General features: G+C 40.0%; 1 protein-coding gene and 2 long non-coding RNA genes across 8 annotated transcripts in view; 2 read left to right on the top strand and 1 right to left on the bottom strand.

Annotated features, from left to right (window-relative positions):
* PTPRG (protein tyrosine phosphatase receptor type G) overlaps positions 1-20,234 on the top strand; it is a 767,420-nt gene that overhangs the window by 140,916 nt on the left and 606,270 nt on the right. The window lies entirely within an intron of this gene.
* Positions 1,503-11,411, top strand: LOC145519845 (uncharacterized). Its single transcript, XR_014063961.1, has 2 exons — positions 1,503-3,151; positions 9,433-11,411. It is a non-coding gene; the product is annotated as an uncharacterized LOC145519845 (long non-coding RNA).
* LOC145519849 (uncharacterized) lies at positions 14,619-19,553 on the bottom strand. The gene is made up of 2 exons (XR_014063965.1): positions 19,155-19,553; positions 14,619-16,338 (listed from the first exon to the last, which is right to left on the bottom strand). It is a non-coding gene; the product is annotated as an uncharacterized LOC145519849 (long non-coding RNA).

The following is a 20,234-nucleotide window of genomic DNA, read 5'->3' as shown; positions in this document are numbered from 1 at the left end:
GGAAGCCTTGCGTGCTGCAGTTCATGGGGTCACAAAGAGTCAGACACGACTGAGTGAATGAACTGAACTGAACTGAACAGATTGAAATACTTTTTAGGATATGAAGACTACATAGGATAAGAAGGATAAAGAATGAGCATTCCATGCTGTATTTACAGTTATTTTTCCTTTTGTACATTGCGGTGCTAAACTGTGAAAAAATATGATAAATAACAAGTTTTCTTCTACTCACATACAGTGTCCTCTCTTTAAGGAGTCAGCTGCCCTTCAGTATATATAGTACTAGTTAATGGTTTGATACAGAGTTTTGTGTTGTACATAAGTCGCAAAATAAAATTTTTAAATTTTGAAAACATAGAGAACTGGCAGTTTGTAAGACACAAGTAGTTGAAATTTAGGTGGTGCTAAAGATCATGCCTTACGGATTTGGAGAAATCATTGGTCAAATCTCCGTTGTACAACTTGTAATTCATTCTTGTAATAAGGTTTCAGCTGGAGGTTTTCAGCTATGAGGTGTGATTAAAAAAAAATCACTTAACTGTATACAGTTGATGTGAGTATTAAGTGAAGTAGTGTACAATAGTGCCCTAAGTACCATTTATGGCACTGTTGTTGATAGCTGTTAACCTGCTATTACTGTGGAAATGATCAGAAGTGAAAAATTCTTGGCAAATGTTAGCTACTTCTGTGTAAGCACATGTAAAACTTTGAGTATGGTATACATTTTATTCAGTATTTTCACAGTCCTTTCGTTAATCATTGTTTTTATAGCAATAGGATATGATGTGAGACTGAGAATTTTTATTAATTGGTTGCTATTCCTTAGAATCAAAATGAAGAAAAGATTAACAGTGAAAGAATATTAAAAATGCAATTTGCTCATTTGTTACGTTAGACGATTCAGTTTTATGAAGAGGTAGGCATTGTATTAATGTCCAACTATTTAGCAGGATATATAAATGATTAATATATGAGAAATTCTGAATTTAGTACCTGTCAGAAACTTGTTAGAATAAATGATTTTTATGTTTCCATTAGGTTTTGTGATGGGAAATAATATATTTTATGTTAGAGAATATTCAAATATTCCTGCTTATTACCCATGAGATGTCCTAAAAGTTGGCAGTGTATTCCTTATCTGCTAATATATTCTGCACTCTTATGGTGAAATGCCGAGATAACGTGTTATAATTGAATATACATTCATATCTGTATTGCCTGTTAGCCAGGATCCAGTAGATTGAGCAGGCATTTTCTTTCCATTAAGTGGCTGGATTAGAGTGCTAATGAACCCAAAAGAAGGTTGATTCCTTGTCCTGGAAAGGTGCGCTAAAATACCCCAAGGAAAGAGACAGATGTGTAACCTTCTGCAGAACAAAGATATTAAAAACTTTCCTTATAGTCCAACTCTCATATCTCTATATGACTACTGGAGAAACCACAGCTTTAACTAGACAGACCTTTGTTGGCATATAAATTTTGGAAAGTATCCCAACAAGTCTAACGCAGTCAGTAGTTTGTCTTTGGTTACCATTTGGGTTCCCACCAAGAACAGATAGAACACCAAGTATTTTGGCGTAATTTTAATACCTGGAACGGCAGGTGGAGCTTTGCTAAGAGCTGTCTGTGTTGGAGTTGGTGAGGGAGAAGGGGAAGAAAACAGTGAAATCTCTCTGCTTGGGGTCCTGTGTGGAGAGGAGGTAAAGGAGGCAAGCTTTTCAAAAGTAAGTGAAGTTTGAATTGGGTAGGAAATGACCCAGTTCTTGAAGGTTCTTGAAGATTAACCAATGGCATTTCAGAGAGAGGGAACAGCATTTGAGGTAGAGGGAACAGCATGCATTTGGGCAAGCGGACATAAAAATGCCAGTTTTTCAGAAGTGATTGAGAATGTTAACAGAGATGAAACTGGGTTATTTGACAGGAGACCAATTGATGAGGGGCTTTGATAGTCTTATAAGCATTAAGATTGTAGCTAATAGATACTAAGAAGTTGATAAAGGAAAACAAACTTTCTGCTATAAGGTGAATAAACTGTGAAGACCGATGTAAAATATGGTGATTATATCTGATAACACTGTTTTATAACAGAAATTTGCTAAGAGAGTGGAACTTACATGTTTTCTCTCCCTCACACACACACACACACACACACACACACACACACACACACAAATACATATGTGAGTTGATGGATGTGTTAATAAACTAGAAGCGGGAGTCCTTTCACAACGTATATGTCTATAGAATCACCATGATGTACACATTAAATATAATTTTACTTGTCAGTAATAGCTCAGTAAAGCTGAAATAAAAGAACTGCTAGGTAAATATAATTTTTCATGACCCTTACTCCTGCCTTTTCTGATTTGGTAGCCTGTGTTTTCCAGTCTCTTCCTCTGCAAACTAGATACTTGAAAGGAAGGAGAGCGATTTTTCTTCCTTTCTACCAAAGTTGAATTCTACCATATTGTTTAACCATGTATTATACCTTTTATATTCAGTCCAATTACATAAATTCCGCTTTCAATAGTTAATATAAACACTTCTTAGAATGTGTAAAAAGCTGGAGAGAAGGAAAAATGAAACAGTAAGAAGCTAGGATGTTTATAGTTTAAGTCAACATCAATCCATTTTATACACACACACACAGAGACACACAGACTTCTGCCTACACACTTCTACCTACATCTTTCTGATGACTAATTATACTCATGCATTCCAACTCCACTTTTTTCTGATTTCACTTTTTCTTTCCTCTTCTGATCCAGAATCAACCAGAGTTTTTTTTCTTTTTTACTACCTTGGTGTTTAATATTTAGGAAAAAAATGAAAGCTGGTAAGGGATGATATAGGAATGGATTTTGTAAAATTCCTTTACATATTGAAGCTCTAGTGAGATAACATATCATTGAGTGGCAAAGAACAACATGTTTGGTGAAACATCAAATTAGTTAGAGTATGGATGAAAAGTACAGTTTACCCTTGAACAATGCAGGAGATAGGGGTACTGACCCCCTCACCTCCATTGAACATGAGCATATGACTTTACAGCTGGCCCTGTGTATACACAGTTCTCTGTATCCACAACTCCTCATTTGTGGACCAACTGTAGATCATGTAGCACTGTAGTATTTACTGTTGAAAAAAATCGGCATATAAGTGGACCCATACAGTTCAAACCCATGTTGTTCAGGGGCAGCTGTATTCTTACTGTGTACCTACTACTGGCCTATAACAGTGTCAGTGGAAATAGATATTTAGTTCTGTAATCTTTGAAAGACAGTCTGTAAGCTTCCACAGAAAGTGAAAAATACACATATATTTTTGTATTTCCACTTATGGAGATGATAGGAAATACATGTTCCCACTTATGGGAATTTATCCGTGATAAATAAGCTGCATATCTGTACCAAGATTTACATTCATTGATAGTAAATGCAGCCATTTTGGGGATAGCATGAACCTTGAAACAACCTGAATATACATATTTGAGATTCTTGCTTGTGACATACTTGTATATGGTGTGCTGTGTGTAGCCATCTTGAAGAAAAGAGGTGACTGTGTATGTATTTGTTTAGAATGATTTCTGATCTAGGTATGGAGTAGAGAAAGGTCATGTGTAGGATTGGTATGATAATCTAACTTTTTTTTTTTTCTCATTGAGGGTGTAGGAGAGAGGAACATTCTGGTTCTCTTACGTCTCTGTCTTCATCTCTTTCTGTCTCTGTCTTCCACACACACAGGGTCTTTGGAAAGATGTGAAATAAATATTGAAGAATAGGGAGGGCCTCCTGCTTTTCACTGTCTATTCGTTTGAACCATTTGGATTTCTGTTACTGTGTACTTTGGTTTTGCACAGTTTAAAAATAAGAATTCTGGGGGGAGAACAAGGTGACGGAGCAGTAGGTGGTTGTGGAGTACATCTCTCTCCAAGGATACATCAGGAATACACCTTCAGACACAGAAGTGCATGCAGAACACCAGCTGAGAGCGGACAGGAGTACCTGACCAATGGAAAAGAATATATAGAACCACGCAAAAGTCAGTGGGAGGAAGGAACTAGAGGGAAAACCAGGAGTAGTAAAGGACGAGACCTTCCCTTGGCAGGTTGAGGAAGTGAAGCAGGGGTCCAATCCCCACATCAGGGCAGTTGTCTGAGTCAGAGGAGAAACATTTAAGGCTGAGAGTGAAACAGCTGATCTGTGGCAGCCTAAATGGAATGAGAATCTGACAGTCCTTGCTGCAGCCATGCATACCCCGGAAGGGACCCCTGGAAGGCGCAGCTGCTGGGAGCTGGAGGTTAGGGATTGTGGAGCAGTCCCAGGGCGAGGGTTGCTGTTGACTGCGGAGAGACAGATCCAGGGGATGTGAGGGAGGAGATTGTGGTGGGAAATGCCTGTGGAGGAAAGCCAGGCAGCCATGGAAGCAAGGCGATACTGCTGAGTCACGCATAGGGGGTGGAGCCATCACGATAGCCCTTCTCTCTCCTCACATGCCAGCATTGGCAGTTGAACAGTAGAGAGGCTGGCCCATCAAATGCCTGATATACTGAACTACAGAGCAGAACCCCATCCAGGGTGCTCCTTTAAGTGACTGATGCGCTGATCTGCAGAGTAGGATCCCAGGCAAGGGTGCCCTTTAAGAGGCTGAACGGGTGGAGCTACAAAGACTGGCCAAAGAGGCCTTCTGATCGCCTGCTACAAGCTGCTCGAAAAAAGACTGTGACAGGGCCATAACTCCTGTGGCGGAGGCAATGGGTGTTCCTGCACACGTGGCGCCTCCAGGGCCCCCGCAAGCCAAGCAGCTGTGCCACCTTCATGCTCAACTCTCCCTGGGACAGAGCTGCCACAGGCAAAAAACGTCTTGTGTCTATGCATGCAGGGTCGCTTTGGTCGTGTCCGACTCCTTGCGACCCTGTAGACTGTGGCCTGCCAGGCTTCTCTGTCAGGGAGAGGGGTTGGGTTCTCCAGGCAAGAATACTGGAGCGTATTGGTCAATACTGGTTGCCATACCCTTCTAGAGCACTATATTTCCTACTGCCCTAGCTGCCAACTCTCCTGAGTGCCTGGTGCTGCCAGAACCCCTGTGACCCAAGCACCTGCACCACCTCCACCCCTGCCCTCACAGGAGCAAACCCAAGTCCTCCAGGGCAGCCTCAGTAGCAAACCCCAGTGGACGACCCACATGCAGAGGTGGGGATCAAACCACAATTGAAACCTAGGGGCAGTGTGGCTAAGGAAGAAGATCCCAAACATTCCCACCATCTGTACAAGCTACAGATTAAATCCACATGATCAACTAGGCAGACTCTGTCTATGGAATAAATAAAAAATCATTGAGAGCTCCCACAAAAGAAAACACAGTAGTTCTGATAGCTGTGGACATTGGAGGCAAGAACACACAGGAGTAGGACCAGATTAGAATCTGAGCTGCCCCCGTAGCAGGTTCAGAGATCAGCACAGTGTTGGAAGGCACACTAGGGGAGGTAAGGTGGATTGTGACTCCCAGCGAGGGACAGGACTCTGACAGCAGTGACTCAAGATAAACATTTATTATTCTTATGTTTTGACTTGTTCTGTAGATTCCTTTGTATTTTTTTCTTTTTTTCCCCCTTTTCCACCCTTCTGTTGTAGTTGTCGATTTTATTGGCACTATGAAACCTAATTAAGCTTTTGAGCTTTTTTTTTTTTTTTCCTCAGTCACATTTTTTTATTGCTGTTATAAACCTCTGCCTCTATGTTGGGCTTTTGCAGTTTTGGGGAGTGTTCCTTTTTTTCTTCTTCTTTTTTTAATTTTAGTTTTAATTTTTTAAACCTATTATTATTTTTTGTACATTTATTCCTTTGTTTGCATTTCCTTCTGTTCTTTGCCCCTTGCAGTTAATCTTTTTAATATATATAAATCTTCTTTATCTATCTCTGTGTAACTTTGCATATCTATTCTTTCTTTCTTTTCCTCTCAACGTATTTGTTAGTTTTATTTTAATTGCTTTATTCCCCAATTGGCATCTTGCTTTAGTTTTGTTTTCCAGTTTGTACTTTAGTCAGTTTTGTTCTGGTAGGTATAATTTTTGCTTTCGTTTGCCAGGTCAGTGTATTGTACTTTATTTTTGTTGGACTGTTGTGATTTTGCTTATGGGTGTATATGTATATGTGTATATTCAGTCACACTTTATTGTTGTTATAAACCTCTGCCTCTACATTGGGCTTTTGCAGTTCTGTGGAGTTTTCCTGTTTTATTTTTTTTCCTTTTTTCTTTCTTCTATTTTTTTCTCTTTTTAAAACTTTAATTTTTTATACCTATTATATATTTTCTACATTTATTCCTTTCTTTGCCTTTACTACTGTTCTTCTCCCCTTGCAGTTAATCTTTAATGTATATAAATCTTCTTCCTCTACCTCTGTCTAACTTTGAGTATCTATTCTTTCTTTCTTTTCTTTCTTTCCTTTCCTCTCAACATATTTGTTAGTTTTGTTTTCATTGCTTTATTCCCCACTTGGCACTTTGCTTTAGTTTTGGTTTCCAGTTTGTGCTTTAGTTACTTTTGTTCTTAACTGGTAAATATAATTTTCGATTTCCTTTGCTCACCTGGTCAATCTACTGTACTTTATTCTTGTTGGACTGTTTTGACTTTGCTCATGGGTGTATATGTATATATGTATGCTGCTGCTGCTGCTGCTGCTGCTAAGTCGCTTCAGTCGTGTCTGACTCTGTGCGACCCCATAGACGGCAGCCCACCAGGCTCTGCCGTCCCTGGGATTCTCCAGGCAAGAACACTGGAGTGGGTTGCCATTGCCTTCTCCAGTGCATGAAAGTGAAAAGTGAAAGTGAAGACGCTCAGTCGTGTCTGACTCTTAGCGACCCCATGGACTGCAGGCTACCAGGCTCCTCTGTCCATGGGATTTTCCAGGCAAGAGTACTGGAGTGGGTTGCCTTTGCCTTCTCACGTATATGTGTATATTCCATTTTAATTACTATTTGCCTGATTTTATAACTGCCATTTTTCTGGGGTTCATGTTTGGTTTCTCGTTTTGGATATTTGTTTTAATCTCACTTAATGCCATAACAAAACACTTGTGGAATCTTCATTCCTGACCAGAGATCAAGCCCTGAGCCTTTTACTATTTGCCTGATTTTATAATTCTGAAAGAGATGGGAATACCAGACCATCTGGCCTGTCTCTTGAGAAACCTGTATGCAGGTCAGGAAGCAACAGTTAGAACTGGACATGGAACAACAGACTGGTTCCAAATAGGAAAAGGAGTACGTCAAGGCTGTATATTGTCACCCTGCTTATTTAACTTATGTGCAGAGTACATCATGAGAAACGCTGGGCTGGAAGAAACACAAGCTGGAATCAAGATTGCCAGGAGAAATATCAATAACCTCAGATATGTGGATGACACCACCCTTATGGCAGAGAGTGAAGAAGAACTAAAGAGCCTCTTGATGAAGATGAAGGAGGAGAGTGAAAAAGTTGGCTTAAAGCTCAATGTTCAGAAAACTTAAGATCATGGCATCTGGTCCCATCACTCCATGGGAAATAGATGGGGAAACAGTGGAAACAGTGTCAGACTTTATTTTTTTGGTCTCCAGAATCACTGCTGATGGTGACTGCAGCCATGAAATTAAAAGACGCTTACTCCTTGGAAGGAAGGTTATGGCCAACCTAGATAGCATATTTAAAAGCAGAGACATTACTTTGCCAACAAAAGTCCGTTTAGTCAAGGCTATGGTTTTTCCAGTGGTCATGTATGGATGTGAGAGTTGGACGGTGAAGAAAGCTGAGTGCCGCAGAATTGATGCTTTTGAGCTGTGGTGTTGGAGAAGACTCTTGAGAGTCCCTTGGAATGCAAGGAGATCCAATCAATCCATCCTAAAAGAGATCAATCCTGGGTGTTCATTGGAAGGACTGATGTTGAAGCTGAAACTCCAATACTTTGGGCACCTCATGCGAACAGTTGACTCATTGGAAAAGACCCTAATGCTGGGTAGGATTGGGGGCGGGAGGAGAAGGGGATGACAGAGGATGAGATGGTTGGATGGCATCACCGACTCGATGAACATGGGTTTGGGTAGACTCCGGGAGTTGGTGATGGACAGAGAGGCCTGGCGTGCTGCAATTCATGGGGTCTCAAAGAGTCGGACACGACTGAGCGACTGAACTGAACTGAACTGATTTTATAACTGCCATTTTTCTGGGGTTCATGTTTGGTTTCTCGTTTTGGATATTTGTTTTAATCGCACTTAATGCCATAACAAAACACTTGTGGAATCTTCATTCCTGACCAGAGATCAAGCCCTGAGCCTTTTACTATTTGCCTGATTTTATAACTGCCATTTTTCTGGGGTTCATGTTTGGTTTCTCGTTTTTGGGTATTTGTTTTAATCTCACTTAATGCCATAACAAAACACTTGTGGAATCTTCATTCCTGACCAGAGATCAAGCCCTGAGCCTTTGGATTGGGAGCACTGACTCCAAGACCCTTGGCTACTAGAGAGCTAACCCTAGGGAGTATCAAATGGTGATAACTCCCACAAAGGAAACCACTTGAATACAAGACATGGCATCACCCAACCACCAGTAGCACCCTGTGCAGGAGGCCTCATCTAAACAACAAAGAAAACAAAAATACAAACCCAATCATCAGCAGATAGAATTACCACCTCACTCAGCCTTTCCTATCACAGGAAAAAACAAACAAAAACTCAGCGCAATTCTCACCCTATAGGACGCTTACAGAAACCACTGGACCAACCTTAGGAGGGCAGAAACCAAAGAGAAGAAAGAATTCAACCTTGAATCTTGGGAAAAGGAGACCTCATAACATAGTAAGTTAAACATTTAACAAGTTTAACATAAATATTATGTTAAGTTTAATATAGTAAGTTAAACTTAACATAATAAGTTGATAATGAAAACGCAGAAAAATACTACACAAATGAAAGAACAAACTAGAAACACAGAAGTCCAAATAAATGATGAGGAAACAGGCAAACTACCTGAAAAACAATTCAGAATAATGATAGTAAAGATGATCAAAAACCTTGAAAACAAATGGAGAAAATGCAAGAATCAATTAACAAAGACCTAGAAGAATTAAAGAATAAACATACAGAGACAACACAATTACTGAAATTAAAAATACTGTAGAAGGAATTAGTAGCAGAATATCTGAATCAGAAGAACGAATCAGGGAGCTGGAAGATAAAATGGTGGAAATAACTTCTGATGAGCAAAATAAAGTTAAAAGAATGAAGAGACCTGAGGATAGTCTCAGAGACCTCTGGGATAATATTAAACACACTCAACATTCGAATTATAGGGGTTCCAGAAGAAGAGAAAAGGAAAGGGTATGAGAAAATTTTTGGAGAGATTATAGTTGAAAATTCCCCAACATGGAAAAGGAAATAGTCAATCAAGTCCAAGAGGCACAAAGAGTCCCATACAGGATAAACCCAAGGAGATACCAAGACACATACTAATCAAACTAACAAAGACTAAAACACAAAGAATATTAAAAGCAGCAAGGGAGAAGCAACAAGTAACATACAAGGAAACCCCATACACTTAACAGCTGATCTTTCAGCAGAAACTCTGCAGGCCAGAAAGGAATGGCAGGATATATTTGAAGTACTAAAAAGGAAAAATCTACAACAAAGATTACTGTACCTGGCGAGGCTCTCATTCAGAATTGATGGAAAAATAAAACTTTACAGACAAGGAAAAGTTAAGAGAATTCAGTACCACCAAATCAGCTTTACAACAAATGTTAAAGGGACTTATGTAGTCAAGAAATACTAGAGAAGAAAAAAGATCTACAAAATCAACCCCAAACAATTAAGAAAATGGCAATAGGAACATATATATCAATAATTACTTTTAATGTAAATGGATTAAATGCTCCAACCAAAAGACACAGACTGGTGAATGGATACAAAAATAAGGTCCATATATATGCTGTCTACAAGAAACCCATTTCAGACCTAAAGACACATATAGACTGAGAATGAGAGGATGGAAAAATATATTGCATGTAAATGGGAAGCAAAAGACAGCTGGAGTAGCAATTCTCTTATCAGACAAAATAGACCTTAAAGAAGATTACAAGAGATAAGGAAGGACACTACATAATGATCAAGGCATCGATCCAAGAAGAAAACATAACAATTGTAAATATCTATGCACCCAACATAGGAGCACCTCAATACATAAGACAAACACTAACAGACATAAAAGGAGAAATTGACAGTAACACAATAATAGTAGGAGATTTTAATACCCCACTCACACCAATGGACAGATCATCAAAACACAAAATTAGTAAGGAAATACAAGTCTTAAATGATGCATTAGATGAGATGGATTTCATTGATATCTTCAGGACATTCCATCCAAATGCAGAAGAATACACCTTCTTCTCAAGTGCACATGGAACATTCTCCAGGATAGACCACATCTTGGCTCACAAATCAAACCTCAGTAAATTTAAGAAAATTGAAATTATATCTCTTCTCCAACCACAGTGCTATGAGACTAGATATCAATTACAGGAGAAAAAACTAAGCAACACAAACACATGGAGATTAAACAACACATGTCTAAATAACCAACAGGTTACTGAAGAAATCAAAAGGGAAATCAAAAAAATTTCTAGAAACAAATGACAATGAAAACATGACAGCTCAAAACCTATAGGATGCAGGAAGAGCAATTCTAAGAGGGAAGTTTATAACAATACAATCCTACCTCAAGAAACAAGAAAAACATCAAATCGACAACTGAACTTTCTACCGAAAACCACTGGAAAAAGAAGAACAGAAAAACCCCAAAGTTAGTAGAAGGAAAGAAATCATAAAGATCTTGAGCAGAAATAAATGAAAAAAGAAATGAAAGAAACAATAGTAAAGATTAATAAAAGTAAAAGCTGGTTCTTTGAGAAGATAAAATTGACAAGCTTTTAGCCAGACTCAAGAAAAAAAAAGAGAATCAAATCAACAAAATTAGAAATGAAAAAGGAGAGGTTACAACAGACAGTGCAGAGATACGAAGGATTATAAGAGACTATTATGAACAACTATATGGCAATAAAATGGATAACCTGGAAGAAATGGACAGATTCTTAGAAAAGTTCAGTCTTCCAAGACTGAACCAGGAAGAAATAGAAATTATGAACAACCCAATTAAAAGCACTGAAATTGAAGCTGCGATCAAAAATCTCCCCAAAAACAAAAGCCCAGGACCAGATGGCTTCACAGGAGAGTTCTATCAAACATTTAGAGAAGAGCTAATGCCTGTCCTTCTAAAACTTTCAAAAAATTGCAGAGGAAGGAACACTTCCAAACTTATTCTACGAGGCCACCATCACCCTGTTACCAAAACCAGACCAAGACAACACAAAAAAAGAAAACTACAGGTCAATATCACTGATGAACATAAATGCAAAAATCCTCAACAAAATTTTAGTAAACAGAATTCAGCAACGCATCAAAAAGCTCATACACCATGATCAATTTGGGTTTATTCCAGGAATGCAAGAATTCTTCAATATATGCAAATCAATCAATGTGGTACACCGTATTAACAAATTGAAAAATAAGAACCATATGATCATCTCCATAGATGCAGAAAAAGCCTTTGACAAAATTCCTAGATGTCCATCGACTGATGAATGGACAAAGAAGTAGTAGTACATATACACAATGGAATATTACTCAACCATAACAATGAGCGAATTTGAGTCAGTGATGAAATAGATGAACTCAGAACCTATTCTACAGAGTGAAGTGAGTCAGAAAGAGAAAGATAAATGTCATATTCTAACACATATATGTGGAATATAGAAAAATGGTACCGAAGATTTTATTAACAGGGCAGCAGTGGAGAAACAGACATAAAGAATAGACTTATTGACATGGGGAGAGGGGAGGAGATGGTGAGATGTATGGAAAGAGTAACTTGGAAAATTGTATTATCATATATAAAATAGATAGCCAATGGGAATTTGCTGTATGGCTCAGGAAACTCAAAAGGGGGCTGTATCAATCTGGAGGGGTGTGATGGGGCAGGAGATGAGAGGGAGGTTCGAAAGAGAATGGATATATGTATACCTGTGGCTGATTCATGTTGAGATTTGACAGAAAACAAAATTCTGTAAAGCAAATATCCTTCAATACAAAAATAAATTTTAAAAAAGGCCTAAAAAAAAAATTCCTGCAATTGGCATGAGGCTTCCTGATATCTTAAAAGTGTACTTTGTGGGTTCAGTTATATCCCATCGTCTGCTGCTTAATTTAGTTTCTAGGTCTCAATTTTCTTCCCTTGAGAAGGAGTTCTCTGACTAAAGGATTTCTCTGTTCCTTTGTCATCTCTGAAATCCTGTGCCTTGTGGGACCCCATTTACCCCCTGCATTTGAAACATTGCTTTCATATTTCAGATTAATAATACACTATTATAGTAAATACACACTAAATTTAAGTACACATTAATATATTCCTGGTTCAAAAACGGTAGAGAGAATTGAGTGAATGAATATTATTTTGGCAAGAGAGTTGAACATAGGGATTTAAGGAAACATTTTGTGAACGTTCTGTTGCCCCATCAATGTGGGGTTGAGTTGGTTGGAATATAAACACAGATTATTTTTGATGGAAAATATTTATTCATTTTGACTGTGCTGGGTTTTGGTTACTGTGTGCAGACTTTCTCTAGTTGGGGCTACTCTCTAGTTGTGGTGCTCGAGCTTATTGCGGTGGCTTCTCCTAGAGCACGGGCTCTAGGGCATGTGAGCTTCAGTAGTTGTGGCTCATGGGCTCAGTAATTGCAGCTCTCAGACTCTAGAGCGCAGGCTAAGTAGTTGTGGTGCAGAAGCTTAGTTGCTCTGCTGTCTGTGGGATCTTGAAAGACCAGGGATCGAACTGGTGCCCCCTGCATCACAAGGTGGATTCTAACAACTGAACCATCAGGGAAGCTCAAAGTTTTTAAAATAATACTTTGAGGGTCTTTCGAGGACAAGCCTCATCACATGGTTCTAATCATGTTGTAGAACTTATAACTCCCCTAGTGCTTCTCTGATTATGGTAAGCATTTTTTGTTGTTACTGTCGAGGGCTACACATTGACATCTCAAGTGCATAGCCATTTAAAAAATTCAAAGCACGTGCTCTTTTCTTTTTTTAGCAGTAGAAGGAAATTTTATTAATCTTGTTTACTGTGTGCTAAGTTGCTTAAGTTGTGTCTGACTCTTTGCCACCCTGTGACCTGTAGGGCACCAGACTCCTCTGTCCGTAGGATTTCCCAGGCAAGAATACTGGAGTAGCTTGCCATGCCCTCCTCCAGGTGATCTTGCAAATCCAAGGATCAAAACCCACGTCTGTCTCCTACACTGGCAGGTGGGTTCTTTACCGCTAGCGTCACCTGGGAAGCCAAACCTTTAAGTAGTACTTGGCAAATGTGTACGAACAATATCTTATTCAAGGCCAATATTAAAACTTTTCCTCAGAGATCATGAATGGTAAAGGATTCCTATTATCACCACCACTATGACTTCCTCCTCCTAACTTTGTTGTGGTGTAATTGGTATACCAAAAAAAAAAAATGCATGGTCATTTCTAATGTGATACTGTCCTTCGTTTTATAAGGCTTTCTCACTGATGGCTTGTGTCGACCAAGAGATGTAGATGGTTGAAAACAAGAGAAGAGTTTTATTTCAGGGCTTAGAAATTGCAGAGATACAGATTTGTGTAACATAAAAAAGAGTATTCTGGCGAAGAGAGTCACAAAGGCTCTTTTGTCATAAAGTCGAAGAGTTATGAAGGTATTGCCACAATGTTGTTAGAGTTGTCTGGCCATGATTATGATGGACTTTGACACAAGAAAGGGAATATTTGTCCTTCAGGCATAGGCTGTCAGGAGTTATTTTAGGGTAAAGGTTCCAGTAATTATCTGGAGTTTCTAGAACATCGAGCAAATGTTCAGGATGCCTGCGTTACACAGAAGTGTTCAAAGTTTGCGTTTCCGTTTAGGCTGAGATGGGCGTAGATCATGCTTCCTCAGTGACCTGCTGGTTCTGTGTTAGGGAGCTGTCTCAGCGGTACTGATTCTCATTTGATTTTCCTTTCACAATTGCATGGAGCCCTTACCTTGTATGTGTAGACTAGGTAGGAAGAATGACTGGTATCCTGTGCTCTCTTCAATGGAAAAATACCCTTTCCTGGCTTTTGCTAGTGTAGGGCAGTGTACAAAAAAGGGTTATCTCTCCCCCCCCCCCCCCCGAGAGTGTTTTGAAAAGCTAGCCTGTGTAGTGTTTTCCTGTTTTACTTGTTCGTGGTTGATCTTGGAGTCACACCTGGTTTTGAATACTGCCTGCTCCAGTGATACAGTCCTGTGATCTGAAAGTGCCTTCAACTCGGAGCTTTCAGTGTCTCATCTCTCTAGTGGGAATGTGGCAATCTGCCTTCCTGCATTTGCTGGAAGGGTTGACGAGACCCATGGAGAGTGGTCGTGGCACAGTGTCTGGCACATGGGATATGGGCGGTTATGATTGATCAGCCATTGCCACCGTCGTTGCTGTGGTCTGTGTGTGGGTTGGAGTAGCATTTCCAGACATTAGACAGAATGAGAGAGGAATACAGTTTATTAGAGTGGGAGATGCTGTTAGAACAGCGAGTCAGCTCAAGGGAAAGCCAGCCCCTTTCGTGAACTAGTCACCAATTTTTATAGCCTCAAGACAGGAAGGGTGGCATTAGGTGATTGGTTAGGATGCTCCAGGGTGGGTAATAGAGGGGGTATTTTACCTAATGTGGGGTCCCGGAACAGGATGGTATAGATCCAGAGGCTCACAGTAACAGTTGTTATGGGGCTCGGTCAGTTCCAGAGATTTTTGTCCCGTGACCATGGTTCAGGGCTCCACACCTGTGACCTTGGGGTGGTGCTCCACAGTCATCATCATCATCATCATCTTCTGGAAAGGGCCAGGTAGTGAGTATTTTAGGCTTTGTGTGCCATACTGTCTCAGCACAACTGCTGAACAGCCATGGATGATACCTCAGTGAATGAGTGTGACTATGTCCTCGTATATTCAAAGGCAGAGACATTACTTTGCTGACAAAGATCCACCTAGTCAGAGCTATGGTTTTTCCAGTGGTCATGTATGGATATGAGAGTTGGACTATAAAGAAAGCTGAGCACCAAAGAATTGATGCTTTTGAACTGTGGTGTTGGAGAAGACTCTTGAGAGTCCCTTGGACTGCCTGGAGGTCAAACCAGTCCATCCTAAAGGAGATCAGTTCTGGGTATTCATTGGAAGGACTGATGCTGAAGCCGAAGCTCCAATCCTTTGGCTGCCTGATGCAAAGAACTGACTCACTGGAAAAGACCCTGATGCTGTGAAAGATTGAAGGCGGGAGGAGAAGGGGACGACAGAGGATGAGATGGTTGGATGGGATCACCTGCTCGATGGACATGAGTTTGAGCAAGCTCTGGGAGTTGGTGTTGGACAGGGAGGCCTGGCGTACTGCAGTCCATGGGGTTGCAAACAGTCGGACATGACTGAGCGACTGAAATGAACTGAACTGATGTCCTAGTAAAATTTTACTCATTAAGAACATTTATGAAACATTTATAAAAATAGACTGGATTTGGCTCATATACACTGTGCAGACAAAGATATTTGTCAGTAACACCTTACTTACAAAAGCAGGCAGATTAAATTTGGCCCATGGTATGTGGTCTGCTGATCCTTTGTGGTAGTAGTTCTCAAACCTTTTAAACTCAGGAGTCCTTTATAGACTTAAAAATTAAGGAGGACCCCTAAGAGCTTTTGTTGATGTGGGCTGTTTCTGTTGATATTTTCTGTATTAACATTTTAAGTTGAGCTATTTAAAAGTTATTAAGTCATGAAAATAACACCAATAAAACCATTGCATGTTCACATAATATTTTCATGAAAAGCAACTATTTTCCAAAGCAAGAAATGTTACTGGGAAGAGTTTCACTGCTTTACGTTTTTACAAATCTCTTTAATGTCTGACTCAATAGAAGACAGCTGGATTTCCATAACTGCTTTTGCACTCAATCTGTTGTGATGTTCCAAGCCATATAGTTTCTGAGAAACTCCCAGTCTATCTCCTGAAAGCATCTTGGGAACCTCAGGGGGCCATTTTGAGACCTCTTTGTTTCTTAAAGGATACTTTGAGAATCATTGTTCTATTGACATTGTTAAGAGGAATTAAATTAGGTATTACCTTATAAGCGCCAGCTGCTTTTACCTGTTATTTCCAAGTTCCTTTGTCTTATTCTGAGCTGGAAGTGAAGGCTGCAGTGTTTTCTCCTTCCTCCTGTCAGAGAAAGCATATTTAAGTCATGTGGTAGGAGTTTATGAAAGCGGGCTTGCTTTATTTTCTCAAATGATTGTCACCTTAGCTTAAATTGTCTGCTGCTGCATCACAATAGAATTTTACTACTGTAGAGAAACAAAAGCCGGCAGATAGTCTGAATTCATTGGAGTAAAGAGGAACAGAAGAGAGGAGCTTCAGAACAGGAAAGATGCCTCTGATGACAAAGAAGCCTCCAGGAATGATTTGCATAAAAGTGAAACACTTGAAAAGCTCCAAGAAATTAAGGTTAAATGCAAAAGGAGATTCAATCCTAGAATGGCTGCTTTTGAAATTACTTATCAGGATTTTCAAGAGCAAATGTTATGTACTTTAGTGTTGAGGGCCCTTGAACTCTAGGGAAAAGACACCTGGAACTTTGGGGAAGACAGTGTGTTAGAATTCATCCTTATTTAGTTAACCTGGAAAACCTTGAGAGTGTTCCTATCTGTTGTGTCCGTATCCCTCTCTGCACCCACTACCACTCAAGGGTTTCCATTTGCTGGTAAGACTTGACTTTTGAACTAAGTAATAAGTTGACTCATGCATTGCTAAAACCATTCTGTGAGATCTTAATACAATCCCTTATATGTGAGATTTTCCTTGTAAAGGTAGAATTACTTTGTCCAGAGTTTTTTTGTTGTTCTTAGATGTTTGTGAGGAAACAGATTGAGAATAAAACTGCAAATAAGCTGAGAATGTTCAACAGTGAAGTTTCTTGTAGCCCTGACTAGACTGAAAAGATGATTAAAGTAATTTGGCACAGGGCTAAAAGCATGTACCTAAATTGCCTTTTCTTTATATGTAGCTTAACTTTAAGGGAAATTCATAACTAAATTGGGCTCAATGAATTCCCTGGTTGCCTAATTTCATTACACATTATAACATACTTCCGTTTAATTTACCTCTTATAGGCATTGATACTTGGGTGAGAATATGACTGCATTCAAGAGATAGTGAACTTGACTGGCTTTGGAAAGTTAAACTCTAGGGCGTCTGTTAAAGAAAAAAAAGGACAATGAGACAATCCTCTGTTGTCCCAGAGTGTTCTCATTTTGGGTTTTCTCTTCTCAGTGTGGAAGGGTAAAATACCCTCCTTTTCCCAGACACATGTTTAGCTGTGTCACTTGCATTTTGTGTAGCCTCCCCTTCCCCATTTGTTACATCTGTTCCTTGTAGTTCCCTTTGCCTCTGTGAATGCTACATGGTGTGCTTTTATACTCCACAGGAAATACATGTAAAACATGCTAACAACTCTGGTAGAAGCAGATGCACATCCCCATTGCTAAAGCCACAGCTGTAAGCTTTGCCTGCAGCTGGGTCAAAAGGCCTTGCCATATAGGGAACCCCAGCAGTCAGCCACCCAGTGCAAACGGTGCGGGAGGGTAAGGCTCCTGGCTTTCTGGAAATGTATGCGGTGGAAGACTTAGGTTGCTGTCCCCCCATCCTGCCCCTCAGTCTGTTTACTGCTGGTTGCATGTTTCTCCGTGTGTGCTGATGGCGCCCTCCACCATCAGACCATATGGGCTTTATCCTCTGGTGATTAATCAGTCTGCGTGCTGGGCAATCTGATCTCTGGGGACTTGTTTCCTCGTGGTCTTGTCAGAACATGCAGAATAGCAGTGTGAGACTTCTCACATTTGCACCGACTGCTAACAAGGTATCTGGCAATTCCTCAGCAGCAGCACCTTGAACGGAGGGCAGGAGCTGTAGTTGGAAGAGTGTGGTCTCATTTCAAAATCTCTGGTAGGTCTGAGTTGGAAGCAGCCCTGGTGACATTTTCTTATTTATGGTGTGTTTCTAGTTGCATATAATTATCACAATAGTATATCTATTCTGTTTTTGCTGTGAACCAAAAGATAGGGTTTTAAAAAAAACCATAGCCCACATTCAGTGGCTAGTTCTTACTGCTGCAGTATATTAATGACCTGAAATAAGTGCAGAAATATCTTTAAGAATTGTTATCTATCATCATAATGATGATAGAAATCATAGCAGCCTGTGTGTGCTGAGGCATCATGGTAAGATTTCACTCGTCCTTACCCTGGTCACAGTTTTACCACCACTTGATTAGAAAGGGAACTTTAAAATGTTATGTCCATTTTTGAGACTGGGAATTTGAGGCCCCGGAAGTAAAGTATCTTGCTTTCAGTATCTTAGGTAGTAATAGCTCGATTTTTTCCTTTGTCCTTTTCTTTAAACAATTAAAAGTTAGTTTTGCAATTGAGTTAAAGCATAGGTTGACATGCGAATCAATTTATATATTTATATGAAAATTAATGTATTTATATGCAAATATACATTTGTATATGAATTGATTTATAACATGAATTAATAATTATAATATTAATATTAGCATTATAGACAATATATTATAAATATGCACTGTGCTTAGTTGCTCAGTTGTGTCCCACTCTTTGCGACCCTGCCAGGCTCCTCTGTCCATGAAGATTCTCCAGGCAAGAATACTGGAGTAGGTTGCCATGCCCTCCTCCAGGGGATCTTCCCAGCCCAGGGGTCAAACGCAGGTCTCCCGCATTGCAGGTGGATTATTTATCATCTGAGCCAAATATATAACATATAAAATAAAAATATTAATTAAAGTATTTAATGTATGTGTGCAGCACATTTGAAGTGTGTGGCTGGAGATACTCATATAGGTGAGTTACTGTTTTCACCTGAGTGATCACCTTCCAGATGAGACCATTTCCAGCTCCCCAGCCATAGCAGTTACTCCTTTTCACCCCCAACAAAATAACTGCTGCTGTGATTCTACTCACCATAGATAAGATTTGACTGTTCTAGAACTGCAGACAAATGGAATCACGTATGTCCTCTTTGGTGTCTGACTTCTTTTGCTCAATATAGTGCCTGTGAGTCATTCATGTTGTGTGAGATACTTTGTTCTTTTGTTCTTGTCATTGCTCAGTCATGTCTGACTCTTTGTGACTCCATGGACTGAAGCATACCAGGCTTCCCTGTCCTTCACCTTCTCCTGAAGTTTGCTCAAACTCATGTCCATTGAGTTGGTGATGCCATCCAACCATCTCATCCTCTGTCACCTCGTCTCCTCCTGCCCTCAATCTTGCTCTTGAGTTTTCATTTAATATGTGCATACATCACAGTTGACCTTTCCTGCTGGTAGATCTTTGGGTTCTTTTCCAGTTTTTAGGAATCACCTGCAAAGAACATTCTTGTAAATGCCCATCAGTGCACATTCATAGGCAATTCCCTTGGGTTCCTACCTTTGGGAATCATATGGTGGGTGCAGAGCTTGGATTTAACCTTGGTCCTTCATCCTCAGAGCCATGGCAATGTACCACTGCCCTTTGCTGCTGCCCATAGTTTAAAAATCTCTTGAGGTGATGGAGTTCTGGTTGTTCTGGTGAAAGCTTGGCGAACTGGTCCTTTGAGATGTGAGAAGGCAGAAATCTGTTTCCTCCTCTCCCCTCTGCTGTTGCCACAAATCTCATGACTCTGCACCAGACATAGGAATTTCTCCCCACCAAGCAATTTATCCTGTTCTCTGCAGACACTAACTGGCTGTCCTATGATTTAACCCAGTGTCCTTGGAGATGGCATCAGATACCACAGGATCAAATCTTAGTACCACAAGCCAGGTCCTCCTTGCTCCAACACACACATACACACACACACACACACACACACACACACACCTATCAGATGATGTCCGACTTGGCTACAAGATGGAGCTACTCACAACCCCTTCCTCTGATTTAATAATTTCCTATTTGATGCTTTTGAATTGTGGTCTTGAATAAGACTCTCGAGAGTCCCTTGGACAGCAAGGAGATCAAACTAGTCAATCCTAAAGGAAATCAACCCTGAATATTCACTGT

The sequence above is a fragment of the Giraffa tippelskirchi genome, chromosome 9 (assembly GCF_054371585.1).
Source record: "Giraffa tippelskirchi isolate mGirTip1 chromosome 9, T2T-mGirTip1v1.2.pri, whole genome shotgun sequence".
Lineage (NCBI taxonomy): Eukaryota > Metazoa > Chordata > Mammalia > Artiodactyla > Giraffidae > Giraffa > Giraffa tippelskirchi.
This window is presented reverse-complemented; position numbering and strand designations above follow the sequence as displayed.